This window comes from Barbus barbus, assembly GCF_936440315.1.
Source record: "Barbus barbus genome assembly, chromosome: 20".
Lineage (NCBI taxonomy): Eukaryota > Metazoa > Chordata > Actinopteri > Cypriniformes > Cyprinidae > Barbus > Barbus barbus.
The window spans coordinates 21842557-21867896 of NC_136748.1; the positions used below are offsets into that span (position 1 = coordinate 21842557).

The 25340-nt window shown below is 37.1% G+C and overlaps 1 protein-coding gene across 3 annotated transcripts in view; it reads left to right on the plus strand.

Moving 5' to 3' along the window:
- The window catches only part of LOC306885919 (muscarinic acetylcholine receptor M3-like), a 96464-nt gene that overhangs the window by 16625 nt on the left and 54499 nt on the right, over positions 1-25340 (plus strand). Inside the window, exons 2-3 of one of the 3 annotated variants that reach the window (XM_079442737.1) lie at positions 8943-9054; positions 17441-17562. The gene's annotated coding sequence lies outside the window, so the exon portion shown is untranslated. Of the gene's footprint in view, positions 1-8942; positions 9074-17440; positions 17563-25340 lie in introns of all 3 variants that reach the window. The other 2 variants (XM_079442738.1, XM_079442739.1) reach the window with 2 other exon arrangements.

Sequence of the window (25340 nt, forward strand, 5' to 3'; positions counted from 1 at the left end):
TGTACAGTATGAAGTTAGTTTTTCATTCCCCTAAAATTCATACAGATGTCCAAATAACCACCAGTGTAGTTCATTGTTAACAATAAGCATATTTCACAGAGATTTAAACACTTTTGGTCTTTATTTTAAACAATAGCACTTTCAAATTCTGATTCTTCATAAAAACCTAATTTTGTGAAATGTTATATATACTGTAAAATGTATTGTGCTTGTACTATATTACTTTAAATGCCACTTTGTTATATAATATAATTGGTTTTTAGTCCCTTTGTGTTTTCATTTTTGTATCCAAGACGTGACTAGCACGTTTCTGAGCAAAATATAGCGGAAATGACTGACATATTGATCAAATAGCTGGTGTCTGAACATTGATTGATTGGACGTTTGATCTGGGGATTGATTTGTTTCATGCAGTTAATGTGAAACAGTAGGTGATGTAAAATGCTCTTAGCAGCCAGCAACCTCAAGAATCATAAATCGTCTCAGGTTACGTATGTAACCATGGTTCCCCAAAGGGAACGAGATGCTGCGTCGAAAACGCTAGGGGAATGTCTCCAGAATGACCGCGCTCTGAATCACATGTGTAATCTGTCCAATGGAAGGGCGAGACATCACAGGCGGGTGACGTAATCGACCAGGAAGCATAAAAGCACGTGCGGCGGAGCCGGCATCAGCTTCTAGGAATGAAGCAGGTCGATTACGTCACCCGCCCGTGACGTCTTGCCCTTCCATTGGTCAGATTACACATGTGATTCAGAGCGCGGTCACGCTGGAGACATTCCCCTAGCGTTTTCGATGCAGCTCGAGTTCCTGAAGGGGAACATTAGATTTCCCAGTGATTGGATGGTTTGGTTTTTCCTGAAATTTTCCCCTTCGTTCCTTTCTCTGGTTCCCCTCATAACCCCTGAGGTCTCACAGTATGGAGGCAATTATCTGTCCAATCCACTTAGAGTTTATTAAGGACACACACACACCCCAGTGTGAGTTAACCCTCATTACTGGAGCTTGATTTGTAGCGGTCAGGAATTTACCGTTAAGGTCATTGGTAAGAAAATGTGTAGAGAAGTGAGAGGATTCATTTAAATTAGTTTTAGTTTTATAAACAAGGCAGGGTTAATAAAAGTCATGCTTTTCACAAATGGATTCTATTGTATGCTTTCAATAAACACAGTAACAGGTGATATAGCTCTGCAGATTTTCCAAGATCATTGATTGGGGAAATAATTCAGTTCTCTTACAGAAGCCAGTCTTAAATTATTGTTTTGGGTTCAATAGGCTCTTTTAACAGCATTGTCATGCTGTCAATTACTTTAGAAAACAATGTTTTCCATGTAGGGCAATACATGGCACTGGGATAAATGCTAAAAAATACAGCATTTTTTATTGTACACAATACTAGTGTGATGAAGTTGCCTGCTAATCTTGTTTGTGCCAAACTCAAGTTTTAGTCAATGAAAATTTAGTCACCTTTTCATCATGCCGTATAGTGGTTAAACTATTAAAAAATAAACAAATATTTTTGCTCAAAATTATAATCACAATGATTTTTGTCATTTGAGAAAATTAGTTTTACCATTTTTACAACTATTTCACAATAACAGAATGTGGCTATTACAGGCTATTTAATATTTAAAGAGATCATTGGATGCCTATTTTGATATGATTCTTTAGGGTAGGGGTCGGCAAGTAAGCTTGGCATTGAGACAAAAAACTATTTCGCCACTAAATAGCGGGCCAGGATAATTTATTAATTTCAAAGTAAATTAATTGATTAAAAATGCAACTAGAATTGCCTGTGACAGACTGTTACAGTGTCTTTTGTAACTGGAAGTGAATTGTTACTCTGTGTTAAATCCTGTAGTAGGACAGTCATTAACAAAAACCCACATTTGTGTGGCAGTGTCTGGCAAAGTATGTGAATGGAGTGGAGCGTCAACAATTTCCCCTCCGCGCTAATATTTCCCACTCCCGCTCCACTCCTCGCTTACTGATATCAGAAACACCGCTCCGCCTTCGCTCCACGTCTAAAGTATTTCAGTATGTTTGAAATATCACAGTTCTGCTAAATAACAGGAGTTTCAAAGTGTCTTTTTGGAACACTAGTGTGCAAACTTTTTTCCTACCACATGACAAGCTAATAACATAGTTGTCTGTCAGCATTAAAAGGTATAATTGCTGCTTTTTGCAGTGCAAATTTAGTTTGTGATGAAAATAACAGTAAGTTTTCGTCAGTTATTTTACCTAGGGATCAATGCATTTCTTACAGATTTCTGCTCATTCGAAATCGGATACAGATGAAGTAGCACTGTAAGATTAGCACTCTCTCAGGCAGAACTCTCTAAACTCATCCTTTCCAGTCATCCTACTACCTGTCCGCTTGATCCTATTCCATCTCATCTCCTTCAAGCCATTTCTCCTGCAGTTGTACCTGCACTCACTCACATCGTTAATACATCCCTTCACACTGGAATTTTTCCCTCAGCATTTAAACAGGCTCGTATAACTCCACTTCTTAAAACACCCACTCTTAACCCAACTCCTTTAGGGAACTATAGACCAGTTTCCCTTCTTCCTTTCATTGCAAAAACACTTGAACGAGTTGTGTTCTCACACAGAACAACCTCCTGGACAGTAACCATCTGGCTTCAGAAGTGGACATTCGACCGAAACTGCCTTGTTTTCTGTTGTTGAAGCCCTAAGACTTGCAAGAGCGGCTTCCAAATCTTCATTACTTATCTTGCTGGATCTGTCTGCTGCTTTTGATACGGTCAACCATCAGATCCTCTTGTCAACACTATTGAGAAAGGGCATCTCAGGAACCGCACTCCAGTGGTTTGAGTCTTACCTCTCTGATAGGTCCTTCAAAGTATCTTGGAGAGGTGAGGTATCCAAGTCGCAACATCTAGCTACTGGGGTGCCTCAGGGCTCAGTTCTTGGACCACTTCTCTTTTCTGTCTACATGGCATCACTAGGTTCTGTCATTTAGAAACATGGCTTTTCATATCACTGCTATGCTGATGACACTCAACTCTACCTCTCATTCCATCCTGATGATCCGACGATAGCTGCTCACATCTCAGCGTGTCTAACAGACATCCTTCAACTCAACCTAGCTAAGACAGAACTGCTTGTAGTTTCAGCGAACCCATCGCTTCATCACAATCTCACCTACCAGTTAGGCTCATCTACCATTACTCCTTCAAAAACAGCCAGAAACCTTGGAGTTGTGATTGATCCTGCAGTCCTGCAGATTTGCATTATACAATATTAAGAAGATCAGGCCCTTTCTCTCGGAACATGCAACACAACTCCTTGTTCAGGCTCTTGTTCTGTCCAGACTTGACTATTGCAATGCTCTCTTGGCAGGTCTTCCAGCCAATTCTATTAAACCTCTACAATTAATCCAAAATGCCGCTGCAAGATTAATCTTTAATGAGCCGAAAAGAATGCACGTCATGCCTCTGTTCATCAATTTGCACTGGCTACCAATAGCTGCTCGCATTAAATTCAAGGCATTAATGTTTGCCTACAGAACCACCACTGGCTCTGCACACCTTTACCTAAATTTATTACTTCAGACTTATGTGCCCTCTAGAAGCTTGCATTCTTCAAGTGAACGACGCATTATTGTGCGATCCCAAAGACACACAAAAACACTTTCACAGACTTTTTCATTAACTGTTCCCACCTAGTGGAATGATCTGCCCAACACAATCCGAGCAGCCGAATCCTTACCCATCTTCAAGAAACAGCTAAAAACTAATCTGTTCCATCTTTACTTGACCCTCTAAATCTAGCACTCTCTATTCTAATTTTATTTTATCTATATGTATTTTTATTTTTAAAAAATAAAAAAATAAAAATAATTATAATAATAATTATCTGTACTGTGTTAGGCTAACCAAGACTTGTAATAGCACTTGCACGTTGTTGCTCTTTTGTTGGTTTTGATTGCTTCTTATGTCCTCATTTGTAAGTCACTTTGGATAAAAGCGTCTGCTAAATGACTAAATAAATAACGATTACATTTGTTTGAAAGCATTATTGAGAGAACGATTGCATGTGAATAAGTATTGTAGTAGGCCTACTTGTTTAAATCATGCTTTCAGCTGAAAATATTCAGTATCTAGAAGGAACAAACCAATTCCTTGAGAACTATAACTTCCCGCTCATGTCTATTGCCTTCATCATAGCCTTTGTCATAGGGCAGTCGTGGCCTAATGGATAGAGAGTTGGACTTGTAACCTGAGGGTCATGGGTTCGAGTCTCAGGTCCGGCAGGGATTGTAGGTGGAGGGAGTGAATAACCAACACTCTCTCCACCATCAATACCACGACTTAGGTGAGACCCTTGAGCAAGGCACCGAACCCGCAACTGTTTACTTTGGCTGCCCACTGCTCCGGGTGTGTGTTCACTACTGTGTGTACACTTGGATGGGTTAAATGCAGAGCACAAATTCCGAGTATGGGTCACCATACTTGGCCACACACCTCTTCCCTTCCCCTTCCCTTCCCTTCACATTCTTTCTGATTTGAGTGATACTTCTCTATCAAGCTAGCTAAATATGTTTAACATGTGAAGTCTTGCTAAAATATGCAGTTACATTACGGGTCATTGGCATGAATTGTACTCGTGATGGAGTGGTGGTAGAGTGCTCTTGGAGTGAGTGAAAACCACGATGTTCCGACTTTAAAAAAAATCCGTTCCTCGCTCCAGTCAAAATCACACCACTCCACTCCGCGCTCCGCTCCACTCACATACTCTGATTGTGAGTTTTAGTTTTAGCACATGTTCCTTTAAATGCTAATAAGCTCTGCTCATCCCGCCCCTCTCTTCCGTGGGGTGACAAGCTATTCTCATACTGTTTACTTTAGCCACGCAACTTACTATCTAGAACGTTATTAGGAAAGGCGATTTGCAAAGATTCCTAAAATAACCTTATACTCACTTCTTCTGTATAGGTGAGGCTGGATCACGAATGATTTGCGTGAACATAAACGCCTTTAGGTAGATCGGGGGGGCGCATTCCCTTCAAAAACAAAACTAATCCACTGCGTCTTCAGCGGCTCAGATGTCGGGAGTAAATGATGCTTGCTATGTTCATTATTACATCCAACAACAGAACACCTCAATCTCTTAGGGACCATTCTTGTCTACTCCTGCTCCAGCGTCGAAACAATGGCAGACTGATGACAGCACACTCAGGGCGGGTCTAAGGTAAAACGCTAGTGTCAATCAACAATCGTGGGAGGGGCCTGGGTCTGTGTGACGTCACACAGACAGGCATCTGAGAATGGCTTGATATGAGAAAGGGTAAATGATTTAACAAGATTAAAAAAAACACTGGGTGGATCTTTATCATTATAGGGTGGTTGTATACACACACTGCCAACACACATTTCAGTTCAAACAACTTGTAAAAGCGTGTGTCGCATCCGATGACCCCTTTAAATTAATATCAAAGACTTGCACTCTACATGGGAAATGAAAATTGGTAAAAACAAACAAAATATCATTACAGTAATATTCCTAATAGTAATTCCAATAATTATAAATTGCTATAATGTTTCTCTATTGAAAAAACAGCGGTTGAGTGAGTGTATTTATTCAGCAACTACAATAGCAAACAAAATATTTGAGATCTCATGAAAGAGCACAGACTGGCTGAATGACACTTTCATTTTAGCCAAACATCTCGCATGGAGATTGCTGGACTTCAGCTTGTTTGTTGGTGTTTTCAGCTCATCGTCGGCATTTCCGTAATGAAGAGTGAAGGCATGCACATGGTTGCTTGATTGCAAAAATTAAGCAAAACACAGGGCAGAAAATGTATCCCTTTTTTGTTATTTTGCCTTTATTAAGATAGCGAGGGGGTGGGATCAGGAAATGTCCTCAAGCCGGGATTCGAACTCGGGACACCTGCTACGCAAGAGTGTTATATGTCGACGTACTGCCCATAGGCTATTGGCGCAGACAGAAAGTTTATCCTAAACAGAGAAGCTCTGATTTGGGGATTTTAATTCTTGATATCTGGCAACCTAAAACATGTAAACTCACATAGAAAAGGCACGTAAAGCAGTCAGCAATAATACGGCTGGCAGGAATTGTAGGTGGGGGGAGTGAATGTACTGCGCTCTCTCCATCCTCAATACCATGCCCTTGAGCAAGGCACCGAAACCCCAACTGCTCCCCGGGCGCCGCAGCATAAAATGGCTGCCCACTGCTCCGGGTGTGTGTTCACGGTGTGTGTGTTCACTGCTGTGTGTGTGCACGTTGGATGGGTTAAATGCAGAGCACGAATTCCGAGTATGGGTCACCATACTTGGCTGAATGTCACTTCACATATATATTAAATACATTTTACTCTCATCTTTTATCTTCAACGAAACTGCATGTTGATATAGACACAGTTATGGTTTATTGACCTTATTGTTGTCTCGTTTTAATCGTGGTGGAAAAGCTTGTCAACGAAAATTTTTCAACAAAATTAACACTATACTTAGAATTTTGGCTAACATTCTGGCAAGGTTCTCTCAAAGTTATTTGGGCTTTAATAATGTTCTCAAAATGTTAGCACAAAAACATCTTCTGGAACGTTTTTCTGAAACATTTTATTTGGATGTTTGTCTAACATTTTTTAAACGTTACCAACTAATTTCAGATGGTTTAGAGAACATTAAAAAGTAACATTTTCATGATGTAAAATAATAAAATGGAACTTCTCTTAATCTTGCATTTAACATTCACATAACCAAGAAATGTAATTTAAACATTAAACAAAACTGGATGTTTTGAATGTGCAGAGAATATTCAGAAAAAAAAGGTTTTCATAACTTATTGGAAATGAAAACGTTTTTAGAACATATTTTTGTTGAACAGTTTGAATCGAGCAAAATCTACTGACAGGAATTACATCAGTAACACGTAACGATAAAACACACATCAATGTATGAAAGAATTAAAATAAGTGTTTAAAGCTGCACATTTCTGCTCCGGTGGTTTCAGGGTGATCGTTTAAATTGCTTTAATAAAAGCATCTTCTCAGTGATTGCATATTAATTTATTAAGCTGACGAATGTTATTTTAGGGCATTTAAAAACACTTCAGCATTGCCTGATTTAAATGATTTTGCATCAGTAACGTGATGTCATCATTGACTGCGGTTAGCAGCTATTGCTGTAGTATTACCTCATTAAACTCATGCCTGAATCAAACGGCATACTTGCAAAAACCTTATGCATGACTCACCAAGAAACGTTTGATTTATCAGGTAAGATGCTTGATGACATCTAGGGCTTTAAGTGTTTTATATTATGGGATGTTCCTATTCTTTCCCACATACAAATTGGCATTAAACCAAATGCATGTAAATGCATTGCAGCATTCAGCCTGGAATGATTTCTGAGTGCTGGCCTTGTGCTGAGAACAGCTTGGGGGACCAGGACTGTGAGTAAGCAAACAGAGCCTGTTCCATATTTTTATATGCCGTTTATTTAGGGCTGTCAACAGTTTGTAATTCTGACATCCGCATTGAAGGGAAGGAGAATAAATTCAACGGGAGATATGCCTGACAAGATTCAATGTTTGTGGAAGTAACTGTGTCAGAGGCACACTTTGATCGTATTTGTTTGTGTGGAGGTGTGACTGTGTTGAGTTTGTGTACAATTATAAAAATACTATTATTTTTGGACTTTTTAACGTGATGATTTCTGTCAGAGCAAATGACACTTGACATTTCTTGCAATGCTGAACAGTATATGTTGAGTTTTTCCTGCAAGCATTAATCAGTGCATCCACTTGAGAGTGTCTTTGAAATCATTATTCATAAACCCACAAAACAAGTCTGTAAGGACAAAAGGTTGTGTAGCTGGATTTTTTTCTTCTGTTATTTTTAATAAAGACAAATAATACCAATAAAGGTCAGATAAAGACATAATACAACTTAATTTAATGTATATTCTAAAAGCAATAAAATAAGTTTCATTTATGCACAGAAAAAAATAAGAAAATAAACTAGAAATAAATAAGTTTATTTAAAATATTTTAAATCATTTAAAATTTTCACATTTTAAAAGCACACTGTAAAAAAGCCAGTTCTAATGTACTTTGTTAATATAAAGCTTTTTTTAAAAAAAATTCAAAGTGTTTTCACTGTATTACACATTGTATTGTGTTGTGTATTAGGGTTAAAGGAAATATCCATAAACTTCACAAACTATTGGAGATAATTACTAGTACCTCAGTTTTTCTACAATTTCTTTTCATACAGTGCAATTAATCAATGAAAAAAATGAAGAGTTCATTTGCAATAACAGTTTTCAAAAAAATCATGTTTTTTCATCGTGCATTCCAATTAATCTCAATCAAACTGCAGTCGGGTTATTTGGATTAGGTAAAAAATAACTAATACAGCTAACTGACACAATAAAACACAATAAAAACATAACATAATAAAAAAAACATGATTTTTGAAAAATAAAATGGAGCTATCTGTTTTTGCAAATAAACTCTTCAAATGTAATTGCAGTATATTATTTCCAATAAAGTAATGAAATGAATCAAATTTATTTAATGTATCTAGATATGCAAAGAAAAGCTCACAAATAAAGATGAAACATTTTTGAAGCAGTAATTTTATTCACCTTTTTTAAGTAATTTACACAATAAATTGATAGCTCTAGTTAAACTCAGTTATTAATAATTATTTATATAAAGCAAAAGCAAGACTGTGCCATAGTTTATGTACTGAATAATACAAGCATATCGTAATGGAAAATATGAAAATGTATTCACCCAATTCAACAGGCTGTTGAAAGTAGGCACACACCGTTGTCTCTGTGTTTCCTCTCGTCTCTCATAAGGAGAAATCTCTGTCTGATTTATCCTGCCTGAAACAGACAGTGACACTTATATCATCTGTCTTATTGCTATGGTCCCTGCAGGAGCAGAAACATAAACACAGCGAGGCAGGAGACGGCGGCATACACCTCTGCCTGCGGTGAACATTGCTGTCAGCGTCAGGAAACGTTCTCGAGAAAACCTGTCTACACTCTGGTGAGCTCGTCTCTCAAGGGTAAATCTCAAGGGGCTTTTAGGCTAATATTCATGGATGACTGAAAATAGTTTTTTTTTTTTTTTTTCAATAATAAACTTTGGGAAGTGTAGGGAACATTCGTATAAGGTCATCATCAGCTAGTTGTAGGTGACATGTTTATAGACTGAAGTAACCCCAGGTCGTGTGAAGCTGTTTATATGTGCTTAAACTCATTCTCATGAGAGTGTAGACAGCTTGTACTCTAACTACAGGAGCTTCAGCTCTCATCTGGCACCCTTTACCTATTTTCCATTCCATGACCTACTAGTGTCTTCTCACTGCCCTATTAGTCAAAATGCCACTCACATATAAACGGCCTGTCCTTTAGCATTACCACAAACTCACTCACAATGGATGGGAGGTCTTGATTATTATCCAGATGTGTTGTTATGGTTTACGAAAACAATCTTTTTTGTTGAAATGTGAAATAAAAAGATTATAAATATTATATTATATAATAAATATTATAGATTACAAATAAAAATTAGAAATGTTTCTTCCAGGTAATCAACTGAAATTTAAGTTGAAGTGTGAACATTTCATAAACTAAATTTGAGATAAAAAAATAAAATATATTTACATTTATCTGACGCTTTTATCCAAAGCGACTTACAATTGCTATATATGTCAGAGGTCGCACGCCTCTGGAGCAACTAGGGGGTTAAGTGTCTTGCTCAGGGACGCATTGGTGTCTCACAGTGGATTCGAACCCGGGTCTCTCACACCAAAGGCATGTGTCTTATCCACTGCGCCATCACCACCCATATAAAATATATAGTTATAGAAATACAAAAAAACTAATAACTAAAACTAAACTAAAATGACAAAAACATACAATAACTAAAATATAAACTAAATTGAAACTGAAAACTTGACTATATATATATATATATATATATATATACATATATATATATATATATATATATACACACACACACACACACACACACATATATATATATATATATATATATATATATATATATATATATAGTCAAGTTTTCAGTTTCAATTTAGTTTATATTTTAGTTATTGTATGTTTTTGTCATTTTAGTTTTTTAGTTTAGTTTTAGTTATTAGTTTTTTTGTATTTCTATAACTATATATTTTATATGGGTGGTGATGGCGCAGTGGATAAGACACATGCCTTTGGTGTGAGAGACCCGGGTTCGAATCCACTGTGAGACACCAATGCGTCCCTGAGCAAGACACTTAACCCCTAGTTGCTCCAGAGGCGTGCGACCTCTGACATATATAGCAATTGTAAGTCGCTTTGGATAAAAGCGTCAGATAAATGTAAATATATTTAATTTTTTTATCTCAAATTTAGTTTATGAAATGTTCACACTTCAACTTAAATTTCAGTTGATTACCTGGAAGAAACATTTCTAATTTTTATTTGTAATCTATAATATTTATTATATAATATAATATTTATAATCTTTTTATTTCACATTTCAACAAAAAAAATCTAAATATTAATAAAACTAATATAAAACAAATTAAAATATAAAAAAAATACTATAGTATATTAATAATACTACCACAACACTGCACAGCACAAGTGGACATTTGATTTACCAGTTCTTACCACATAAGCAGATCAATATAAACAAGTATAGATTATTAAAGTCAGTTTAATTATTTAATAATATTAGTATTTACACAGACAATCACAAATGAGTACTAGCAGCATATTGGTAGTTATTTAAGCAACTCAAAAGCAGACGTGTATATATTAATTGTTTTTAGTGGCACTTCAGTCAACTTAAATAATCTTGCCTATTCCTATGCATCAAACATTAAAGGCCAAAAAACATACGTACTCAGTATTGACAATGTCAGAACCAAGTTCTAAGTTATTGTTTAGGTTTTAGAAAGCTGGGATTCAGTTGAGTGTCTTCAAATTAATTTTCACCAAAAATCACCTCATTTGAGCTTAATTGAAAGTTTTGTTGGATAATGATTTAAATGTGGATAATTCTTAAATGTAAAACATTTTTAAAATGAAACCATAATATAATAATTATTTCAATCCTCAAATTAAACAATTTTCTTAAAAAATTTATTTTAAAAATATGTCACACAAAAATTAAGACATTTTATCATCGCATGCATGCAGCAAATGATGTTTTCCTTGCTGAATTTCGAATGAGGAATCTGATCCTAGATTAGCACTTACGGGCAGCTTTACCCTGGAGCAGCAATCAGAATTCCCAATCAGCTTGTATGTTCATATATACGCATATCATGCCTGCCAGAAGAAGGCTAAGCTTTCCCCAACCTATCATGTGCTGTGTTTATGCCAGTTGACCAAACAAGGAAGACTTCTGCACCCTTTTCTCGTCCATCACTGGAACATGCACATAAACAATAGCTGTTTTTAACGCAAGTGCATGCCAGAGCCCACTTAATACATGTACTAAGTCACATTTGAGCCACATGTACTGAACCTGTTGTGCCTGTTGTCTCATACAGGTCTAGTGAGTTGCATTTTCTCTCATTCATGATGCTTTAAAGATGATGCTGATTTTATTTTTAATGTATACTATAGCTGACCCTCGTATAAAGAAGTGTCATGGTTTTATTGACCAGAACTGCTCTGTTTGTTATGATAAAGCATTAGTCAGATTCCACCATGATTTTTGTGTCAATTAGAATGAATAGCACTTTGAACAAAATCATGTGAGGAACATACGACTTCAACCATGATGTGAGCCATGTTTCGTTTGGCACAGACTCTGGGTTGTGAAAGGGTCAGTTAAATGAGCTTTTACAACCAAAAAAGGCCAGAGACATGTTCACATTAAACTAAAACTGCACAAGTAATAAATCAACAAGTAATAAAAAAAGTAATAAACAAGTAATAAAAATCTGGCACACACTGTCTAAGGACACTTTCATTATGTATTTTTGAGCTTTCTTTGGTTTCAAACCAGTGAATTAGCAGGGCAGACTTGTAGGTTCGGATAACAATTTGTAAGTGTTCTTTGTAGTCAGCAAGTTTTGTCATTTAGATGAATTAACTGATTGTGATTTCCAGGTTGCTGTAATATTCCTGAGATCTCAGCAGTTTCACAGTGTCCTAACCAGCCGTGATAAGATGGGCAGTTTTCCCATACTAAAACCGAAAATACTGTGGGGTGCAGCAAAGTCATAACTAATCAGAACAGTGTGTGGATGAGTCCTTTTATGGTTTTCAATGTAAATGAGGTGTGGGATTTTATTGTGGAGTAGATAGTAAAAATAAACAAGCTTTTAGTACTTTTGTTGCGTTGCACCTGTTTAGAACATGCTGTAACAGGGACGTTTCTGGATCAGAATGTACTATACTTTTTTTAAGATTCCACAAAGGATTTTTTTTTTTTTTTTTTTTTGCAGTGATGCCATAGAAGAATCAGTTTGAGTTCTTAAAAAAGAATCATGTTTTTCTTAGTAGAAAGAACATTGCAGTGGAAAGGTTCCATGGATGTTAAAAGTTCTTTATGTTTCTTCATCCATTAATTTAAATAAAAAACACAGGACAGGATAATAAGGACACACAGGACACTGAATAATGAGGTGAATTTCAAATAAATATGCTCTTCTACAAGTGACACACTACTCGCTTTGTTTCATTCGTTCACTGGCTCAGTTTATGGTGTCATGCTCAGTTTGTTGGGTTCCATATTGTAGCAGATTTTTGTTCATGTCTGACATAAACAGAAATTGTGTGTCCCAAGTAATTTGTCAGACACCCTGTTGCATCCCAGGTTCGTCTAATGAAAAAGTGCGAGTATAATCTGTGTCCAGATGGAAGGATGAAATTAATTCTGTCGTGCCTTGATCAACTCGTTTGTTTCCTCTTGCTTATAATTCACTGAAAGGCTCTACGGTACGCCTCAGATGCTGAAGATTTTACACATGGCAAAAATATTGTGCAATATTTGTTGACTTACAATTATGTCAGTCTATTTAAAATTTTAAACGAATTAATCACATTACATGCAGATTAACTAATGAGCAGTCAGCCATCGTCATCGCAAAATAAACACTGACAGGACTCCCACACGCTGCTCTACAATTAAATAACTACATGAAATACTGATTTAAGTGGACATTCTTTTAGATTTTTTACCTGTCTATTATCTGTTGTTCAGCTAAGAAAAGAAATCCAATAATGTACAGTCGGTCTTGCAACAAGATGTAGGCTACGTGAAAACTGAAGTCCTTTCAAGAAACAAGAGAGCTACTTTTAGTGTGATAAATGTAGCTTTGGTGTAGTGAGAGTAACCGAATTAAACAAAAACACCCTAATTTACATAACCAAGTCGAAAACAGTTCATAGAATTGGTGACCCATTCTTATTTACATGAATCACACGACGGGCCGATTCACTAGAGTGTATCCAGTGCTGCATTTGAGAGAGAGGACTAAAGTAGGGTGAACGATTCACAAGTGTGTGTTATTACTCCTATATCTATACATTTGAATTTTTTTTGCGTGCGCGCTACACAGCGACTCTTTGGAAAAAGTGGCTTGTTTTTGGAATGTCTACTTTGAAAGCTCCTGTCACACTAAAGATCACTGTAGGTAAGTTAGTAAGGATACTTCATTTTTGTCAGCAATGCATTTATTGCTGCACATACAGCATTTTACTGTTCCATCACATTTCTTGTCAGCTGACTGTTGATTTTCAATCAAATATTAAAGTGGTATGTAATGATAGGATGTTTCCATATTATTTTTTTGTGTTCCACTACGCTACTTTTTAATTTTTTTCTATATAAATGCAGTGGACGGGCGTCTTTGAACATTGCGTCGCATCATTTTTCCTTTCCTATTTAGTGTCTTGTGCATGAGCGTTACATTTTTAATAGGCCCTGTCAAATAGTGTCAGTTTCAAAACATTGGGCCGCAACGATTTGATTCAATTCTCAGCGCTACGTCTCGCATTTTTAAACACAAGAACAGCTCTGTCATGGTCCTTTGAAAGTTTAAATAATGCATGATTGACAGCTTGTGTAAGTCATGTTAAACATAAAAAAGTTAACAAGACAGAGTATTTTGGTCTTCAAAGATTTACAATGTTTTGCCCCTTACACTGTTACAAAATAGAAAAAGGATAGCAATTCATTATTTCTGGCACATCATAATCAATTCAATTTGTGGGCATTATTAAGGCAGCTGTATGAAAGTGACTTCGTGTGATAAGTCCATACTGCACACATTTTACCACAGTGGATGCTTCTGTCATTATGGAGGAACTGTCTTTGTTAGGTTGTATAAATTATTTCCAGTGGTTCTTTTTCAGCGCTGTGGTGGTCTATTGTTTGGCTCAGACAGGGTCTTAAACAAGGGGGAGATACTCATACATTTTGCATGCTAAGAGACTTGATAGCTGATATATTCTGATATATTTCTCTTTTCCCTCATTCTCGATCTTTATTATTTGAAACATTTCATTGTTAATGAATTCTCATTAATACCTATATTATTCTATTCTTTGGGGCCATTGTGCTTTGTTGATTTTAGACCCCACATAACATTCACGTAGTCAGAGAGTAAGAAAAAATTGTTTTCTGAAAGAATGGCTTAGGAAAATTGTAATTCTCTCAAAATAACTATCTATCTATCTATCTATCTATCTATCTATCTATCTATCTATCTATCTATCTATCTATCTATCTATCTATCTATCTATCTATCTATCTATCTATCTATCTATCTATCTATCTATCTATCTATCTATCTATCTATCTAATATAAATTTAGTGTTATCGCACTGCAGGCATGCTTGTAAAAGTTGTGTTTTTTTAATGTTGCTTGTATCTATGAGCTGATTAGGTAAGTGTGAATTATTGAATTTTCTTTAATAAAATCTAATTTCAACCTGCCATCCTTCACTTTTGATCATACTGAATAGCAAATGATACTAATGCTATCTAATGATGAGCAATATTTGTCTGATATTACGGTGCATATTAAATTTCCCTGATTTCACATGCCTTCATCACATCTCGCTGTGAGATCCAATGGGGTTGTATGTATATTCGTTTTTTACCAAAATCGTGCCGGATATCCTGCTGCGAGCTGCTTTCACAATTGCCCTGCATTTGCTGAATGATGATTTAACCGTCTACATTACTACATAATCTGCCCACATATTAACATAACACATTATAGTGTTTGAAGCTTAGGAGTTTTGAGCATATTTTAATATTCAAAGAAATGTGATTCAGTGCCTTTGTGTAATAATGAGCTGTTTTAATGCAAGGTCAAAAATTGCAATATATAAAATTCTTAGTAAGCTCATATTAAGCAATCCTATCTACACCGATGTTAGCAGTCTCTGATTTGAGACCAGCAGGTTTTAGGGATTGATATGGAAATTTTTATTTATTTAAACAAGTAATTACCTTAAGACTAGGCACTGGCTGTGGCATTAGTGAATCTAATATGCCATTCAGTGTTGCTCCTCAATGAGTGATTAAAAGGGGGGAATTCACTGTTGGCACAATGGGCTTTTAATAAAACTCGGTTGTCTTAAGAAACTTAAGACTTAAGAATATTCATTTGAGACTGTTGCTATATGACCAGAGAAAAAGGGATGTGGCCTTCACATTTGCCACAAAACTTTAACACCCATAATCCACTTTTGATTTTGGCACTGCTCCTTTGTTGATCCGGCTTTAGATGGAATACGACAATGCTTCTACCTATAGTTTTGACAAAACATATGTGTTTTGAGTCACCCAGCATATTTTGGCTGACAAATACATGGAGATGTCTAGGTGCAGGTAATGCAGAGAAAGAGTACACATTGTTCATTTACATACTAGATCAATACAAACATTTAAGAATCATTTAATTATGGCCAGAAGAGGATAATCTATTAAGGATAGGATATATAGGTTAATTATGTGTTGGATATTTAGTTTGCTGCCAGGTTTTTCAAAAATAATTCTTAAATATTTATTTATTTATTTAGTCATTTAGCAGACGCTTTTATCCAAAGCGACTTACAAATGAGGACATAAGAAGCAATCAAAACCAACAAAAGAGCAACAACGTGCAAGTGCTATTACAAGTCTTGGTTAGCCTAACGCAGTACAGATAATTATTATTATTATTGTTGTTATTTTTTAATAAAAAGACATAGATAAAATACAATTAGAATAGATAGTGCTAGAGTTAGAGGGTCAAGTAAAGATGGAACAGATGAGTTTTTAGCCGTTTCTTGAAGATGGGTAAGGATTCGGCTGCTCGGATCGAGTTGGGCAGGTCATTCCACCAGATGGGAACAGTTAATGAAAAAGTCCTTGAAAGTGTTTTTCTGTGTTTTTGGGATGGTACAATAATTCGTTGTTCACTTGAAGAACGCAAGCTTCTAGAGGGCACATAAGTCTGAAGTAAAGAATTTAGGTAAAGGGGTGCAGAGCCAGTGGTGGTTCTGTAGGCAAACATTAATGCCTTGAATTTAATGCGAACATCTAATATCTAACATTTAGTGCCATGGACCAAACTTTGTCGAATCTTGTGAAAGTTCCTTTGTATGAGACTGGTACCAACGCTCAGACAACATACAGAATTACCAAATTTTGCCATAAGTTAAATATATTACGTTTCTGCAATATATAAATATATTGTAGAAACTTAATTTCCTGTAGAGCTGCTTTGCAATGATTTGTTTCATAAAAAGCGCTATACAAATAAACTTGAACTTGAACTTGAACTTACCTTGTAAACACTGCAAAGTGATAAAATTGTGCATCCTGAGTCCACAAAATAGAGCAAAAACCAGCCTAGCAGATTGAAATGGGTGATTTTAATCAGATAATGTTGTTTTTGCATGCAGTATGCATCAAACATTTAGTGAACGGTCTGTGGACATGTCATCTAATGACTGCAACTAGGAACAGAGTGATTTCAAGAATAACATCACTGATCTTAGTGGCCTATTGAAATAAGCATGATTTATGTGTATTCAGATTGAATACACATAAATTCACATGAAGGCAGATGGTTTGGAAATCTTTCAAGATGCTTTGAGATGCTGACTGTATCCCTTGACTCGTTCTGTAGCTTCAGTGGTTCGAGGATTAAATCCAACAGCAGCCCATGACTTACTTGTTTATAAGCTTTGGATGGAGCAAGTTATTTCTGATGTGTTGAAGTTTGAATTCTTGTCAAGTGTTCAGCCAGTGGCAGCTAAAATTACACTTATAACGTTTTTTACAGATCAAAGTTGAGTTATTCATTTGTTGATGAGAATGTCTGAATACAGATAGGAGAGTGCTACTTCAGACTGATTCTTTTTGAGATCAAACAGGTCTGACTGTATATTTGTTTGTGTGCCTACAGGTCCGGTGCAGTATGAACCTGACTGATGTCCTGTCTCCATGCCAACCAAAGTCTCTGGTCGAGGTAAATCTAAACCATCCTGTCAGAAGGTGACCTCTCTGCCCCAATCCAAGTTCTACAGGGTGAGTGATCAGAATTAACGCCCAAACGCAGCACTGTTGTTAAAAGGTAGTTTTTGTTCACTTCTTTATTTTAAGCTTTATTATTTATTTAAGCAGTTTATTCTTCTGTCATGAAATCGCAGCTTAGGTGAGTCTTTGGAAATGGTAGTGAAATGAATTTGATAGGGAGTAATGATTATGAAAATAACTCATTCTGACGCCTGTCTGAGTTCAGACACCTCACTTTGTGCTGATTATTACTGAAAGACCATTAAAGGTTATATACGTTCGAATGAAGGAAATGTCAGTGAGGGAGACTTTTTGTAGAATAATTAATCTTCATGTTCTTAAATCTCACTTTGATTCCCTCAGTGTTTCTTTCCATGTATGTTTATGTAGAGAAAGACATTGTTTTGTCATATTTTCTCATAATATATCCTCTTATCATAAAGTGGACATAAAGTATTTAGACTACAAAAACTGAGCCAAAAAGGAACAAATTTCACCTGTTTTTTTATATACTGTATGTAATGCAATGACATTTATTTGAAAGAAAAACAAAAACAAACTATTCATCCAACAAAATTTTCAAAATAAATTATATAAATGAAGAGTTTATTTGCAAAAACAGATAACTCAAAAATCATGTTTTTTATTATATCATGTTTTTAATTGTGTTTTATTGTATTAGATAGCTAGTATTTTTTACCTAATCAAAATAACCCAAATGCAGTTTGATTGAGATTAATTGGAATGCACAATGAAAAAACTTGATTTTTAAAAACTGATAAAAACGGAGTTATCTGTTTTTGCAAATTAACTCTTCAAATGTATTTAAATGGTAAAAAAGCTGAGAGAAAATTTACACACAACAGTTCAAGAGTTTGAGGTCAGTAAGATGTTTTTGACACATTCAAATTATTATTATTATTAAAAATTAAAATACAATTTAATCATACTAATCTGTTCATTTGGTGCTTAAGAAACATTTCCTCTTGTTATCAATGTTTAAAAACTGTTGTGCTGTTTATTATTTGTGTGGAAACCATGATACAGTTGATGCTTGATATGTGATACATTCTGAATACTTTGATGAATAGAAAGTTAAAAGGAACAGCATTTATTTGAAATAGAAATATTGTGACTATAAATGTTTACTGTCACTTTTGATCAGTTTAATGAGTCCTTGGCGAATAAAAGCATTCATTTCTTTCAACAAAAAAAATGAATGAATGAATAAAATAAATCATACTGACCCCAAACTTTTGAACAGTAGTGTGCATTTGTCGATATGATTGAAGTGTATAAATAGTCTTTGGTGCCACTGTGCAATCTCTTTGTGTCCATACCTAGTTCTGAGGTGCTCAGGAAAAGCATACGGTAACTTTAATGTGTTTTGTGTTCAAAACTAAAGTAGTGATTGCTCTCCCTGTCAGAAAGGTTTCTCTCTCTGTCTCTCTCCGTGGGTGTGCCGGTAAGCAGCTTGACAATGAAATCTTTGGAGCTTAATTATGGTCCTGTCACATCGGGAGAATGAAACGTTTCGATCTCTCACCGTAATCATTAAGCATCAAAATCGACCCATCATTAACACCATCCGAGGTGCATGACTTTACATAGAACGACATGTGTTTGTTTGTGTGCTGAATGACAGTAATAGATGAGATTTATGATGGATATGGATTAATCATCATTAAAATAGCCTTTCGCTACCTAAAAAGTATAGTGACTATGTTTCAGTAATGGTATTTGATCATACTTTGATACATATACAGTTCATGCCAATACTGAAGTTTAGTAGGGTATTTAAAGTGTGCTTCTTGGTCTTTTTTCAGTGTTGATGTGTGTTTGACTCAATCACATAAATGGTATTTACATGATACACTCACATGATACACTCAACAGTAAATCAGGGATTTTTATAAACATTCACTGAGAGCAAAACAGTGTCACGTCCTGCCATATTATCAGCTTTGTGTTGTCCTGCAAGTGGAGAATTAGACAGTATTGGACTGAAATTGTGTTGATTATTTGTGGTTGGTTAGTCAGGATAAAAGGACACCCATTGACTATTTGTAGGCAGCTTCCTGTTTTTTTCCCCAATCAGCTTTTAGATGTTTAGGCAACATGATTAGGGTACAAAATAACAGGGGACGCTTTCTCAACATCTCTAATCCTCTTCTGGTGACCCGCTGAAAGATTCAGATAGATTATTTTGCTCATCTTGATTAGATCCAAATCAGTTTTAGAGAGGCTGTGTTATGTACACATTTGATTTGTATGAATTGCTTATTTATGGATTTAAATGACCAGCACAATCTGTGTATTTACAGACAAATCAGGGGTCTGTCAAAATGCATTCAGTGTGGTGTCACTCAAAAAGAAATTACATACAATAATGCAGAATATGAATGTATTTATTTATAAGCAGTGAGGTCAGGCCAGTTCTGTAGAAAATAGTCAGACTGTTCTCTGTGGTTTTAGGTAGGGCTGAGTGATATGAATATTTGAATATTTCTAATGGAGTCATTATTATTTTGTTTTATAGATAATATAAAGTTAACCAACATCATAAACATCGCAGTGGTTTTGATATATCCTTTTTATACATTTCTGTGCCATTAGGTCAGTGTTTTGTGATTTCAGTGTTTTAAGAAAATAATATATTAATAGCATTTCTGATTTAAATGTCAGGAACAAAAGATAGAGCTGGGAATGTTTATTTTTTTTTTATATTTTTGAAAAATGACAATAAAGAATGTTACAATAAAAAAAAATCTATTAAACATGCTGTTCTTTTAAACATTCAACATCAATAATAATAATAATAACTATTTCTAAGAAATTTGAATGGCTGTATTTGCCACCACAGGAATATTTTTTTTAGGAATATATTAAAATAGAAAACAAATATTTTAAATTGTAATAATGCTTCACAGTATTACAGTTTTTACTGTGTTTTTGATCAACTAAATACAGTCTTGGTGAGCATAGACACACACACACACACACACACAATCGATAATATTTTATTTATTACTTTTTGGGGGTTTTTGTATATGTATCGTCCTGTACCTTCTAATTCACGGAAGGTTTTCACTCAGCATTGATTTTGTTTCTGTAGAATATTGTTTGTTGCTTCTTCAGCCTCTCTTTGAGTGTGTCTCTTCATCTTTGTCTTATCGTGTACATTGTCCATGCTGAGATACGACCTGAACTTTCTGCAAAGTTGCCCCGTGTTTCAAACAGATAAGACTGACATGTTTCAGGTTTTCTGTAGGATTAGGCTTCAGCACAGAGGCTGATGTAAGTTAGGTCTCCTTTGCCTCCAGTTACTGACAGCACAGAGCGAAAAAACCCCAGCAATGCTTCTCATATCTGAAATGAAGCTCTGCTATTTTAGCACGTTCTCATTTGATATACACAGACCTCCCCCGCATCTGTCTGGATTCTGTAGGTGTGTGTGTGTTGGTTCATCTACTATCAGGGATTAATTAACACTCTGGAAGGGGAAGACTGGAGGGAGGTAGAGAGTGTCCAGTGCTGAGAGGAAAAGATGGATTGCGATGAGGGGAAAAGTGCAATAGAGCAAAAAAGAAAGAGGGCGGTGAGCCGTTGATGGGCGAACGAGTCTGCGATGGGATTTAATTGGCTGCTTTTACAGGCTGTAGGGTATTGTACCTGCCTATCACACTAACACACTCACCATAGAGTAAAGTTTAAGTGTATGAGGCTGCATATATGTGAGTTTGAACATGTTATCAGCAAACATGACATATGGAACTGAACAAAGGAATAGTTAATTGAAAAATGAAAATTCATGTATTCTCCCTTATATTGTTCCAAACTTGAATGACTTTCTTTTTTTCTGCATGTGAAAAGTGCTATTTTAATATTTTTATGTACTATTATGGTATTTGAATTAGCTTTTATTTTCAGTGTGCAACCCGTTTGGGACGTTTTTTTAAATTTGAATAAAATCAAAACTAAAAGACTTTCAAATCACATGAGCCAATATTTTATTAACAATAGAACAGAGAGAGCATAACAAATGTTTAAACTGAGGAATTATCCACTTTTATCCACTAAAGGAGCTCATTTAAAATTTGATGCCTACTACAGGTCTCGAAAAAGTTGGCAGAAGGGCAACAAATGGCTGAAAAAGCTAGATTTTTTATTTTTTTTAAAGATTCAGCTGGGAGAACATTTAGCAACTAATTAAGTAATTGACATCAGGTCTGTAAGATGATTAGCTATAAAAGGGATGCCTTAGAGAGGCAGAGTCTCTCAGAAGTAAAAATGGGCAGAGGCTCTCCAATTTGTGGAAGAGTGGGTAAAAAGATTGCCGAGTAAACATCACCTCAGCTTCCAAGCCATGCCTATCCATACAGATTCATGGCACTTATTTGGGGTACACTAGCACAGGGAATTCTATTTCATTGTACGTTTAACCTTTGGATGGAAGCAGCACCAAGAATTTCGGATGTGTTATCAGAAACAGCTTATTGGATTTGTCTTACAATCATGCAAGTAATCATCGTAGCATCTACCCCTTTTAGACAACTCAAATGATCCTGAGTATTGAACTTCCTGTCAGATGCTGCAAGAGCACTTCCGGTGGAGCAATATGTTTCTATGTCGACTACCGGCGAGACTCACCCATCCGATGCCGTGAGTAGTGAACTCTCGTCGGATGCAACCTCGCTTTTCCGTCCGTCAACCGGCGAAGCTAACACGTCCGATGCCGCAAGTGCGGAGCCCCCGTCAGATGCTGCGTGAGCCTTCCGGTTGAGTGAATCCATTTCCCTTTCAACTACTGGCGAGGCTTACCCGTCTGCTGCATGAGTATCAAACTCCTGTCAGTCGCCGCAAAAGCCTCCCAGCCCAGCAATCGTACCTTTTTGTCCTACGGTCCTCCCATCCCTTACCGTCTCCATCCTACGTTCCGTGAGGCTTACCTGTCCGACACAGCGAGTATTGATCTCCCGTCGGATGCTGGCGAGAGCCTCCCGGCCAGACAACCTCACCTTTTCAAGTCCCAAGCTGGAGATGCTTACCTGTCTAACACAGTGGGTATTGTGCTCCCATTGGGCGTCGACGAGAGCCTCACAGCCAGACAACTTACCGCTTCATCGCTACATCCTACAGAGACCGACCCGTTAGACTCAGTGTGTATTGGCCTACCGTAGAGCGTCAGCGTCAGTCTTGGCCACCCACCTAATTTTCCGTCCGACGGGTGGCGAGGCCTAGCCTTCAGCTGCTTAGGGTCTCGTCCGCCCGCACCGAACACCGTCCAACTGTCTCTTCTTGCCTCACACCTTTTCCCCCCGCCTGGCGAGGCTTACCCGTTCAATGCTCTGTGAGTCTCAATCTCTCATAGGATGCTGCGAGAGCCCTCCCAGTTCCGGGTTTTCTCTTCTCCCTACTCGCCGGCGAGGCTATTCGTCTGACATCGTAGTCTTGATCTCGTGTCAGACATCGACGCTGGTCTCCCGATGGGCTCCTATGCTTGCTGCCCGCAAGAGAGGCTCATCCATTCGATGTCGTGAGTCTTGATCTCCCGTCGGATGTCGCGAGAGCGTCCTTGCCGGGCGTCCCAAACTCTTTTTATCTGCCAAGCTGATAGGACTCACTCGTCCGAAGGAGTATTGCGCTCTAGTCCGAGGCTTCATGGGCCCTCTCTGCCAGACACCTCCCTCTGTCCTCTGATTAGCAGGGGCTGAAGGCCAGTAGAGTCCGTACGCTGACTCCGTGAACTAACCCACTGCAGGCAACTCGGGTCCTCCTGGTCAGGGCCTTAACCACGCTGATCCTCCAACGGTGGGCAGGGCTCACCCGTCCCAACGTGATGAGCACACCGTTGAGCTTCGGTTCGAGCCCTCCTCGACCGGTCACCCTAAACCACACAGTTCACACCAGCGACCGGTGGGGCCTAACCATGCCAAAACGCTCCCTCAGAGCTCATAGGCTCCCCCGGCCCTGCAATACAGGCCACTCCTCGTAACTAGCTCCCGCCAGATCTCTAGTGCATGTTTTGGGGGGGATCTCAGTCTGGCGGCTGTACTACACCCATTGCTTTTTGGGGGATACTCTGGGTTCGGGCCATTCCTGAGCTCAGAGCCCTTCCCCAGGACAGCACGCCAACTACGTATTACTATATTTGCCAAATTACGCATTACGTAACTCGTGCTAAATATATGTAAGTGTGAACTCGTGAAATTATGTTTTATTAACAAAGTTCGGGAGGAGCACGCCTAATTAATCACAAGTGGCACGCAATCAAGTCAATCAACTCACGGATATAAATACAGCTGACATACCTGCACTCATTTGACGGTCTATCAGCATTCCTCCACCACCCCTTCTCCACCTATATCATTAAGTTCTCACCACACTATAGGGGATACTCTGGGTTCAGGCCATTCCCGAGCTCAGAGCCCTTCCCCAGGACAGCACGCCAACTACGTATTACTATACTAACCAAATACGCATTACGTAACTCGTGCTAAATATATGTAAGTGTGAACTCGTGAATTGAACTTTAACTGAAATTTTAGTAATTTTGTTATGCGCTTTTCTCATTTTATTATTATTATTATTATTATTTACATTTCTATTTAGCTTAAATTTATTTTTTTTAATTTTTATTGGTATTTTTATTTGAATTTATGGAAAGAGGGGAGTTTTTGTACTTCAACTTAAACTAAAGTTATTTCAGCATTTCTGATTTAAGTTTTTCATCCAGTATTTATATTTTATTTCAGGTTTGTTTTAATTAACAAAAGCAATTTTAATAAGTTTAGTTGACAGTAACAATGTGTGAAACAACACAAAGGAATATATTTAGAACTATGCCTTTTATAAGTCAACATTTGCGCTTTCATAATTTATAATAATTAATAATTTTCATAATTTAGAAACCTGCATGTTTTAGGAGCTAATCATACTCTGTGTATGGTGTATTATTCATTGTCATTCTCTGTGTTACGTTGTTCCCTTGACTGATCGTGTTAAACAGCTGCCATCTGAATTCCAATTTTTCTGAGAAGCTGAAAACTCATTTGACTCTCTCTGGTTGATTGGGTTCAGTCATAAGCAACTTTATCACAGAAAAGCATGCATAATGCCATAGTTTTGCCCCACTGGCCCAAGGCCACGTTCACTATTGAACCTCATGCTTCTCAACCAATCACATCACAGCATCCTCCTAAGCATGACAGGGAGAAAGTTTATCCCCAAAGACATTGTTACGACACACACACACAAACAAACACACGCATGCTGCCACCACTACCACGACTCCATAAAAAATGATCACCACTGTTGAAATTGGTAATTATGGAAAGAGGGGAATAATTTTGGTTTATCTATGTCTGTCACGCTTGCTACACTCTGTCTTTTGGCTTCGACAGGAACTGCAGCGCAGAGCGTAGGAATGCGTTTCTAACAGAGCGGGAATAATCACATTGAACTGCCGGCCTGCATGAGTAAATAGCATTGAACAGTGTGTTGAAAAATTGTGTTTACTTGACGCCACTAAATGCCTCCAAATGCTTGGATTATCCAACGGTAATTCTGCCTCTTGCAAAGATCAAGTCTCATTTATCAGTGTTTAATGGTGCTGTACTGTATATCATGGTAGACCAGATTTTACATTTTCAGGAAAAAAAGAGTCAGTGGCGCTCATCACCACAGTGCTGTGGTGTTTATTGTTGCCACCGATGTGCAGTTTTAGCTTTATTTTATGATTGTTTTAGGTGGTTGTTTACTGGCATAACCCATAAGAGCTCAGCCAAAGT